Here is a 10,422-nt window from a genome sequence, read left to right on the forward strand (position 1 = left end):
ACTCATATTGGTTTGGTATTGCTCAGTTTATAAAAGAAATAAAATAAAAAAAATCAACCAGCCTTAACTTAAGAGCTTAACAAGTTCAGGTATAATACATATATACAAACTGGGTTCACCAAATACAAATTAAGTTCAAACTTTAATATATATATATATATATATATATATATATATATACTAGTTTTTATCCCCCGTATTACGGGGGTTGTTTTATATTATTTGTTCTAATATTTATTTTTTTTTAATTTATATTTTTTTTATTGTATAAAAGTTAATAATATACTTATGATTTGATGATAAATTGTTTCACAAATAAATGAGATTTTATAACCCGGTATAAAAGCTATATGGTTTTGATGAGACATAAGACCCGTTTATTTTTTTACTATGAAATTGGTTTTTTAATTATAAATAATATTTATGAAAATTAATAATATACTTATGGTTTGATGAGACCAAAAACCCGTTTATTTCTTTTACTATCAAATTGGTTTTTTAATTTAAATAATATATATATATATATATATTAAAATAAATAATATATTATTTTTTATTATATCCTATTTTATAAGATTTTTACATAAATAATTTGGTGAGAATAATTTTTAATTTAATGAGATTTTATAACCCGTTTAAGGAATATCTGGGTTTGGTAAGACTTATACCCATGAATTCGGGTCAAATGCATGAGAAACCTCCATTTAAAAATCAAGCAAATCTGATGACTCCAAAAAAGGGGGAGCGACCATATCGCGACACGTAGGATTTTTATGTCTTCATTTATATATTATATATATATATATGATTGATTTCTTTTAAGAACCACTTTGAGTTTTAAGAACTCGAAAGAACTCAACGTAACAAAAAAAAATTCGAATTTTTTTACACATGTGTAATACGTAAGTGTAAGTGATGTACAAAAAATTACGGTATTTTTTTACACACCGAATTGACTTTTTACACATGTGTAACTAACGTTTAAACTTGTGTAATTATCAAAATATTTATTCTCTCTCCTGCTTCATTTTTTAATTAAATTTAATCTCAACCACATATTTCATATCATTTAATTAAATGTGTGGTTCAATATTTTGTTCTTAAATTTCTTAAAACTCACCATGGTTCTCAAAATAACATTCCTCTATATATATATATATATATATATATGATTGATTTCTTTTGAGAACCGCTTTGAGCTTTAAGAATTCGAAAGAACTCAACGTAACAAATTTTTTTTCGATTTTTTTTTACACATGTGTAATACGTAAGTGTAAGTAATGTACAAAAAATTACAGTATTTTTTTACACATCGGATTGACTTATTACACATGTGTAACTAATATTTAAACTTGTGTAATCATAAAAAATACTTATACTCTCTCCTCATTCATTTTTTAATTAAATTTAATCTCAGCTACATATCTTATACCATTTAATTAAATGTGTGGTCCAGAATTGAGTTCTTAAAGTTCTTACAACTCATCAATTTCTCAAATTATCCCTCATATATATATATATATATATATATATATATATGAGTATACATCCTCAATTCCTCATCAACAGAATGTATCACAATTCTCATCAGCAGACAAAATACATCTCGATCATCAGATCAGTAAAATGAAGCTGCTAATAATACCAAAAAAGAAAAAAATAGTACATAATTTATAGTAGTCCTAATTAATGAGCTGCATTTACTCTAGAGCTCTACCTATGAAAATCAACAACAGGTGCACATCATTTCAACTTATATATTTTGATCATGAAATTGAAGTAGTTCTGACTTCTAAAAGCATTAGCAACAGTAATAAAAGAATTACGTTTCGACCATAAATAAGAACCTTAGATGTCAATTAGTTGCTAGATCATGATCATCATTCGTGGTATTAATTTCCATATTAGACATCACCCGCCCATCAGATTGTGTTTCAGTTGGATCAACCATACAAACTTTTTTATGGCTTTCCCATAATTACTACTCCATTCAAACAATGTAATTAAATTTGGGAACAACTATATCGTTGACTCATGAAAGTCTATTTACGAATCGCAAAAGATTGATCACATACAATAATTGTTACGGTTTATTCGAGACAACCGTCAATCTCACAAGAACAAGAGAAGAAGAGAAAAGAGACCCAAAATAATATTTCTTTCTTATTCTTTTTCTTAAACAAAGATTACAATATATTGGAAAACAAAAGACATAAAAAAAGAAAAAGATAAATAATAAGTAAACATAATTTGACTACAATTGAAACTAAATAAAAGATAAACTTTAATAATAATAATAATAATAATAATAATTTTATTGTAGGATCGTATCAATTCCCGACTCCTTGAAAACGTCCTTGTCCTCAAGGACGGAATGTCGTTGCCATGGTGGTCGCCACTCGAGTCGTACAACGACAAGTGGGGCGGTCTCAACGTAGCACCACGGTGGCCGCCATTCGAGTCTTCCGGTGTTATTCGGGTCAATGTCAACGGACCCCCACAAGGGGTGCAACACGGGTCGCCTTGTTGTACCTTTTAATGGTGTCGGCGCCAACAAGCTAATTGTATTTTTGTAAATTTGATTGGCATCTTTCTTAACCATCAAATTACAACTTTGTTGCTTATATTTACCAGTTAGATGCCCATCTAAGAAAACATCTCCCAATCCTTGAGTAACTTCTTCAGTAACAATGGTTTTATGATCAGATTTGGCAATTGTATTGACAAAACTAGCGTGAAATTGAGTAAGCATTACTGTAGTGAAATCATCCCAGGTGAGGAAGTCTGAACCTTGAAGCCAACCATTGAACCACCAGAATGGTTCATCATCGAATGATTCAACGACATAGGGAAACCGTTTGTCGCCATAGATCGCGTAAAAAAGAAATATTGCTCTGTTTGAGAGATCCATAGGGCGGGATTAGATCCAGTAAAAAGAGGTAATTGTGGATGCTCCCACAAGAGTTCTTCCAAAGCCATCTAGGCTAAGGCTCAATGAAAGCACCAATTGTTACGGTTTATTCGAGACAACCGTCAATCTCCCAATAATACAAGAGAGAAAGAGAAAATAAGCCCAAAACTATATTTCTTTCTTATTCTTTTTCTTAAACAAAGATTACAATATATAGGAAAACAAAAGACATAAAAATAGAAAAAGATAAATAATAAGGAAACATAATTTAACTACAACTGAAAGTAAATAAAAGATAAACGTTATTAATAATAATAATAATAATAATTTTATTTTAGGATCGTATCAATAACATTATTGGTAGTACCTAGCTAATGAAATTCAATTCAGTTAGCAATTGAAAGTTGAAACAGAAGTAATTGTATTGTTGGAAGTCGGACCCTTGATCGAACAAATTAACATGAGACTGCACAAACTCGTTCAACTATTTTTATAATAATAAAATAAAGCACACAATTACAATAGCCCTTAACCATATATTTTTACTATAAACTCATTCTAATCCAAACACAACTCAAACTCTATTTAAAAACGACAAAAACAGATAAACCTTATTAACTCAAACTATCCATATAGAAAATTAATGAGGCAATCGGAACTGTTATTAAAGGTGAGGCAAAACTATTAAATTCAATGTATTACAATATTAGTGCATAAAGACGCCATAATGTGAAAAAAGATACATGAACATTTTATAGGTGTTACATCAAATAAAAGAGTACGTTAATTAAATGATAACCACCAGAAGAAATCATTTCATTGTAAATATTATAGAAGTGGTATATTTAGAAAATAATAAAAATAGGGAACAAGAAAATTCGAACATGATGATTATTCATTGATTTTTTATCAAGCATTATAAACAATTTTACGAGTGGAATATTTAGAAAGTCATAAAAATTAGGGAACAAGAAATTTGAGCATCATGATTCATTGATTTTAATCGAATGACTCTAATTTAATAATATAAAGATATTTTGGGAAATTTGACTCTAATTTAATCATTTGTTGTTTATTTACAAGATATATATTAACCGGTATATATCCTTCTCCCCTCCCCATTGGTTTAACGTGGGACCTTGAATTGTGAATGACCTCATTATTTGAACACCGTCCCTGATTTGTTTTACTAGTGTCATGAAGCCACCATGGTAAATCGACTCATTTGGAGAATAGCCGATCAAAACTTTTTTTTTTTTTCAATTCTTTGTAAATTAAATAATAAAATAGTGGAAAATGATAAGAATGGCCCATCTCAATGGTTGAAGGGTGAAGTTGAAGGATTGACCAAAAAAAACTAATTTTGATATGATGTAGACGTAACAAATATGGGAATAACTAAAATGAGTCATAACCCTTAGCCTAATAATTTAATATAATGACTTTATAAGAGCATTCCCGGTCTATTTCTTAGAATATCCATATAATTATATTAAAAATTACTATATTTTATCTTTCATTTTCAAATAAATATATTTTTTATGTCATCATTATTTTTGTTTCTACCCCACTTACAATCATACGGTGTAAATAGTAAAACCCAAATTTAACTTTACAACGTTACATTTTCTTTCTTTTGTACGCATAACCACTCATAGCAATACCATATAATTTACAAAACTTAATAGCATACTTACAGGGAACTGACAATGCTCTGATGATGGCATATATGGGTGTGAAGTAAAATCCAGGTTCCGGTCGGCTAATTCTTGCTAAATGAAATTGTGAAGTTTGGAAATTCAGTTGATGATTCCAAGATGAGGAAGAAGACGAATTTAACACTGATTTGGGAAGGTAGGAAACATTTTAATTTGAGATCTCTAGCGATCTTCAAGAGGGTGGAAGATATAAAAGCATTCATGTTCCATTGGGTGAAATGTTTATCAAATCACAGGCGAACCTAGTTATGTGTAAGAGGTCAGCCGTCTCATGTGAATTTTTTTTAGTATTATTATAGCGTATATATATTCCATGACCGTCCCCTGTAAAATTTTGACATCAACCTATCGTGAATTAAATTTGAGTTTAATACACAATTTTAAAGTCCAATATCCAACTCAATCAATCTCTACCCAATTTTAAAGTCCCATGACCAACCCAACCAGCGTTTAACCTAAATAAAAAATTAGTTGGGTCCAATTCTTTTTTTTTTGAAGCGGGTAAACCTACGACTATCGATCTGACCTCTGACCTTACAGATCAATCGCTCACACTGCGAACTGCTAGGTATCTATAGGCTTCTGTTTGTCCCGTTGTCCCTCTCATCCAAACTCTAGTCCACAATTAATTGAAAACTCATGAAAACCGATTGGTCGTACCTCTAACCACATTTAAGAGGTGGTTAGAGAATAGCACAAAAAACGATCGCAATTATTTCTATCATAGCTACTTGTTTATGGATCAAGATGGAAATGACGAGGAAGTTTTCTCTTCTCACCCTATAATTTACACTCACAACCGCTCAAAACCCCACCCTATAATTTTCGAAACTTCCCGCACATACTTTTACGTGATAGGATGAGAATGCTTTTAATAGAATGATTGTCATATTTTACTTCTTCCTAGGTCGTTGCTAGAAGGGGATGAATGAATAAAATCCCCAGATGTTATATATATATATATATAAGGCCCCGATTGCGGTTCCCTACTTTTCATGTCGGATTTACTCATAAACACAGTTCAACAAATCAGAGTTAATTAAAACTTTCGTGGAAACGTGACTTCAATCATTCATTACAAAACATTTAATCTTTTCTTTAAAACTATAACATAATACATCGTATTTTAAAACACCATTTCTTTCATCTTTAGATGCCAGCCGTTCAATCCGTGCCATGTGCCATCCTCATGCTAGCTCTTTAGTCAGATCACCTACGTGCATACTAAAAGTTAGCTGTGAGTTCTAGTTAATCAAGAAACTTACCATACAACCACTACATGCATTTATATACGTGCCCGAAGATACATAATCGTCTATCTAACCTGCTCAACTTACCGCTAACCACTTCACTACCCCTACGACTTAGCCACTTGTTTGCAAAAGCATATAGAGGCTTACCCTCCCACGTACTTACGTTATGCCACTTATTTAACGAAGACACGTAGAGGCTTTTCCTCCCACGTACTGTCATCACGCCACTTAATAACGGAGGCACGTATAGGCTTGCCCTACCACGCACTCACGTCATGCCACTTTAATAACGAAGGCACGTATAGGCTTTCCCTACCACGTACTATCATCATGCCACTAGCCTTTTACTAACCCCTCTCCACTTCTATCACACTCTACTTCTACTTGTATATCACACACTTCCTATCCATACATCATATACGTAATAAGCAAGTCACATCAGAGCATTCATACACACTAATAATCACCTGGCAATCATTCTCCTTGACGATGCATGCAATATCCAAAGATCGTTCACGCAACGTCAAGTGTTATATAATAGCTAACTCGTATTATCATCTATAGGATACACTTACCACTTAAGGTAAGTGTATTTACACTTCACATCGAGTATGCACACAGCCTCGAAAACATAACAAGGAAGTGGGGCTAGAAATTCACCTGAACGCGGTTACGTTTGTCGTTAATGGTTACCCATTTCTTCAGCTGTGCGCGACTAACTGTTTAATAAACCCAATATTAAATACTACTTAGGCCACTCTCATAGTTTACTTAATTAATAAGTGTTTAAGCCGGTTTTACATCATTAAATCATTACCCGGTTAGTTAATCGTTACACGTTAACCTTTAAAGGTATCTTTCATAAATTTACAAAGTCCAAGGGCTATTATGTAACTATATCATTCTTTTCTAAGTCCAGGGACCATTCTGTAATTCTGCCAAACTTCTAGTTCGTTATCCAGCCCTTAACGAATGGGGATCTTAACGAATGAATCCATTCGTTATAACGAACTGGTCATCACAACGAACTGGACCTTAACGAATTATCTCTAGTTCATTATCCCTTCTTAACGAATTGCGTAACGAGTTGTTTCTAATTCGTCATCTCGGCTTAACGAAAGGGCATAACGAATTACTTGCTAATTCGTTATGTCTCCGTTAACGAGTCAGGGTTAGTTCGTCACGTTCCCGCCAATGAACTAGGGTTAGGTAAGAACATTCCCTAACAAGACCTTAACCTTGTACCACATCCTCCGCGGCTGCCTTTCCGGCGCCGTTGTCGCCAGAAAAGCGAGATCTCGCTTGTTTCACCACCGTTTTCACCGTTTTTTGTCCTGTTCAATCCAGATATGAGCTAGGGTGATCCCTAAGCTTATCTTTCGATCGGTTTATACCCGATTTCATCCGGATCTCATGACTTTAACGGTTTAAGGTGTCGGCTCGTCGTTTCGCGACTAGACCTAACGGGTTTGAGTCTCTACAATATCGTACTATCATTACCTCGGGTCGGGATCGACTCTTCTTGGGGATTTAGGCTAGAGAGAGAAAGTAGGATGAGAGAGAGCTAAGTGTGTGTTTTGGGTGGTGTATGGAATGAATGAGAATGAATGGATTAAGGCATAATTAAAGTATTTATATTATGGGTCATGGGTGCCCAGCTTGCGGTGCGCGCATATAATGTATATATGTGTGAACCCTCGGGTGGGCAAAAGTAAAATTGCACTAATTTTGACGTTATTTTACTAATTTTGTGAAAATAACGTTAAAAGTGATGGAAGGTTAACCAGGCATCATGTGGTGGCGTTGATAGCCGAAAGACAAGGGTACATGCACCAATCAGCCGACGCCCGATGATTGAGTGCTATGTGCCTTATGTAATATGTCGAAGGCTTGATGCAAAACTACTATCGAGCCGGGGGTCTCACCGGAAGCAGCCTCTCTATCCCCATTGGGTAGAGGTAAGGCTGTCTACATCTTACCCCCCTACCATAGCTTTGCTATTGGTGGGATATACTGAGTACGATGATGATGATGAAGATATTATGGGTCATGGGCCTGAGCACATGGTCTATTTTCCTTCCTTTCTAATCTAAGTCCATTACCCATATTATTTAACCCAACACAAACCCGACTCGATATAACTCCTACTTTATTTTATTATTTCTCCACTAACCCGAGTAAACTTTCTCACCAATATTAAATAATATAATTAATATTATCTTTTTAGAAATCAGGATGTTACAAGCCTTCCCCTCTTAAAGAGGTTTCGTCCCCGAAACCTAACTTATTCCTTGTAAAAGGAACACTTCTTATATTTACACACTTTATTGAATCGCCTTCGCTTTCTGGGTTATCCTTCTTACTCCTGACTTGCAGTCATCGAGTGGTGTTCATGTGTTTTAGCTATTAAGACAGCTTGTCCATGAGGCCCTCGATGTACCAAGTCTCGTCTCGTCTTCCCAAGGAACCTTGTTTTATATAATAACGCTAACGCCTAAGGCGACGCTTATCACCACACAACTATTTATCATAACCAACATGCATTCAAGATAATTCATAAGTCATTCATACAAAATCACAAGAAATCACAAGTCATTCATAAAACATAAAAAGGAAATCATTTAGGCTTCCTAGACAAACATAGGTTCAGCCGTAACATAAAACACCCCTTAACAGTACTAATATAAAACAACTGTGACGAGCCACTTATTCTCCTACAACCTTCCCAGCGACTGATAAACCATCCTTTTATGCGTCTCCCCTCCTTCCCTCCACTGCCACAGCTTCTCCACAATCTCTAGCTATGTGACCTGACTTACCGCACTTGTAACATTTCTGGTCCTCGGTGCATTCACGATAGATGTGTCCCTTCTTCCCGCACCGGTAGCACTTGGGCCAGCCTTGCATTCTACCAAGTGCATTTTCTCGCACACCTTGCATGTTTCCTTGCTTGCAATCTTTTGTGTCTTCTTCCCCGCATAATCCATGACATCTGCAGTCCGTTTGGTTCCTTTCCCTTCTTCCACATCATCCGCCGCTAGATCATCGTAAACCACCTATGCTAACTCCACTGCAGACTCAAAGGTAGTGGGTTTGTTAGCCCTGAATAACGTGCGGACCTTCTGGGGAAGCCCCTTGATGTAGCACTTGGTCCGTTTCGCCTCAGTGTTCACCATGTCAGGCACCAGCCTAGACATGCGGTTAAGTTCGGTGGTGTACTCGCGGTGTTTCATCTTGCCTGCTTTCAGATATAGAAACTTCATCTCGGCCCTCCCAACCTCGGCATCAGCACAAAACCTTTTTATCACTAGCTCCTTCAGGTCATTCAACCTTATTTACTTAATCTCTTCTCGGGTCTTTCTTTGTTCCACAGTATCCCACCATTACATAGCCTCATCTCCAAATGACTGAGTGGCATAACCCACTTCTTGGTCTGGACGACACTCGCTAATTCGGATAATCTTGTCCATAGTGGTAATCCATTTGAGAGTAGCGATTGCGTCTCCTAGACCAGTCAGCTTCAGCGGGTTACAACCCTTGAAGGATTTGTAGTTACATCCACCTCGGCCTTTCCTCCTGTCGTCAACCTTCACTGACTTAACCCTACTCGTCTCCTCTTTCTCTCTTTCATCATCTTTCTTACCCTTTTCACCTAACCCTTCGGCAGTTCCCCTATGGCTTGCAGTAGATCTCTCGGGATTCAGGTTCTTCACCGCAGCGGCTACAGCTTGAACAATAGCTGCTTGGACTGCAGGGTCAAGTTGATACCCTTCGTTGTTGCTCGGGTTTCTCCCAGCTGCGCTTCCTTCGTCTTCCGTGTTGGAAGCTGTTTCTTCCGAAGGTTGTTGGACAAGACGAGGTCTGCCAAGACGTCAGTGCGACCTCCAGCTCTCACAACTTCTCCAGATACAGCCATCGTATTCTAAAAGGAAAACACAAACGTTATCACTCTAGTAATATTTAGCACATGATTCGTAAGGTAAGTAGTTAATGACAGTGGCCAAGTGTAATTAACTATTTGCTTTACTCCTAAGGTTCTACATACTTCCCTTTATGATTTCACTTTGTGCTAGTTTCTACTTTTAAACAGTTAATCAATCAAACAAACAATTAATCATATCCCTAACATACACATATCCATCCTTTAGCAATTAAGCTAACATCTTTGCACATTATTTAACCATATACTCTACCTTTACTGAGCTTGCTTTAGTGACACATGGCTTTCTTGAACTGGCATCTTCTTTCTTTTCTTATTTAAATCCCATTCTAGTTCGAGTCTAAGCATGTAGGATGCTTAAATCTCTCGAACTTTGCTCTGATACCAACTTGTAAGGCCCCGATTCCGGTGCCCTACTTTTCATGTCGGATTTACTCATAAACACAGTTCTACATATCAGAGTTAATTAAAACTTTCGCGAAAACGTGACTTCAATCATTCAATCCGTGCCATGTGTCATTCTCATGCTAGCTCTTTAGTCAGATCACCTGCGTGCAAACTAAAATTCATCTACGCTGAGTGAGTTCTAGTTAATCAAGC

The sequence above is a fragment of the Bidens hawaiensis genome, unplaced genomic scaffold (genome assembly GCF_021521415.1).
Source record: "Bidens hawaiensis isolate Kalapana, Puna unplaced genomic scaffold, B.hawaiensis_p1.1 tig00000978_1, whole genome shotgun sequence".
In the NCBI taxonomy this organism is placed as follows: Eukaryota; Viridiplantae; Streptophyta; class Magnoliopsida; order Asterales; family Asteraceae; genus Bidens; species Bidens hawaiensis.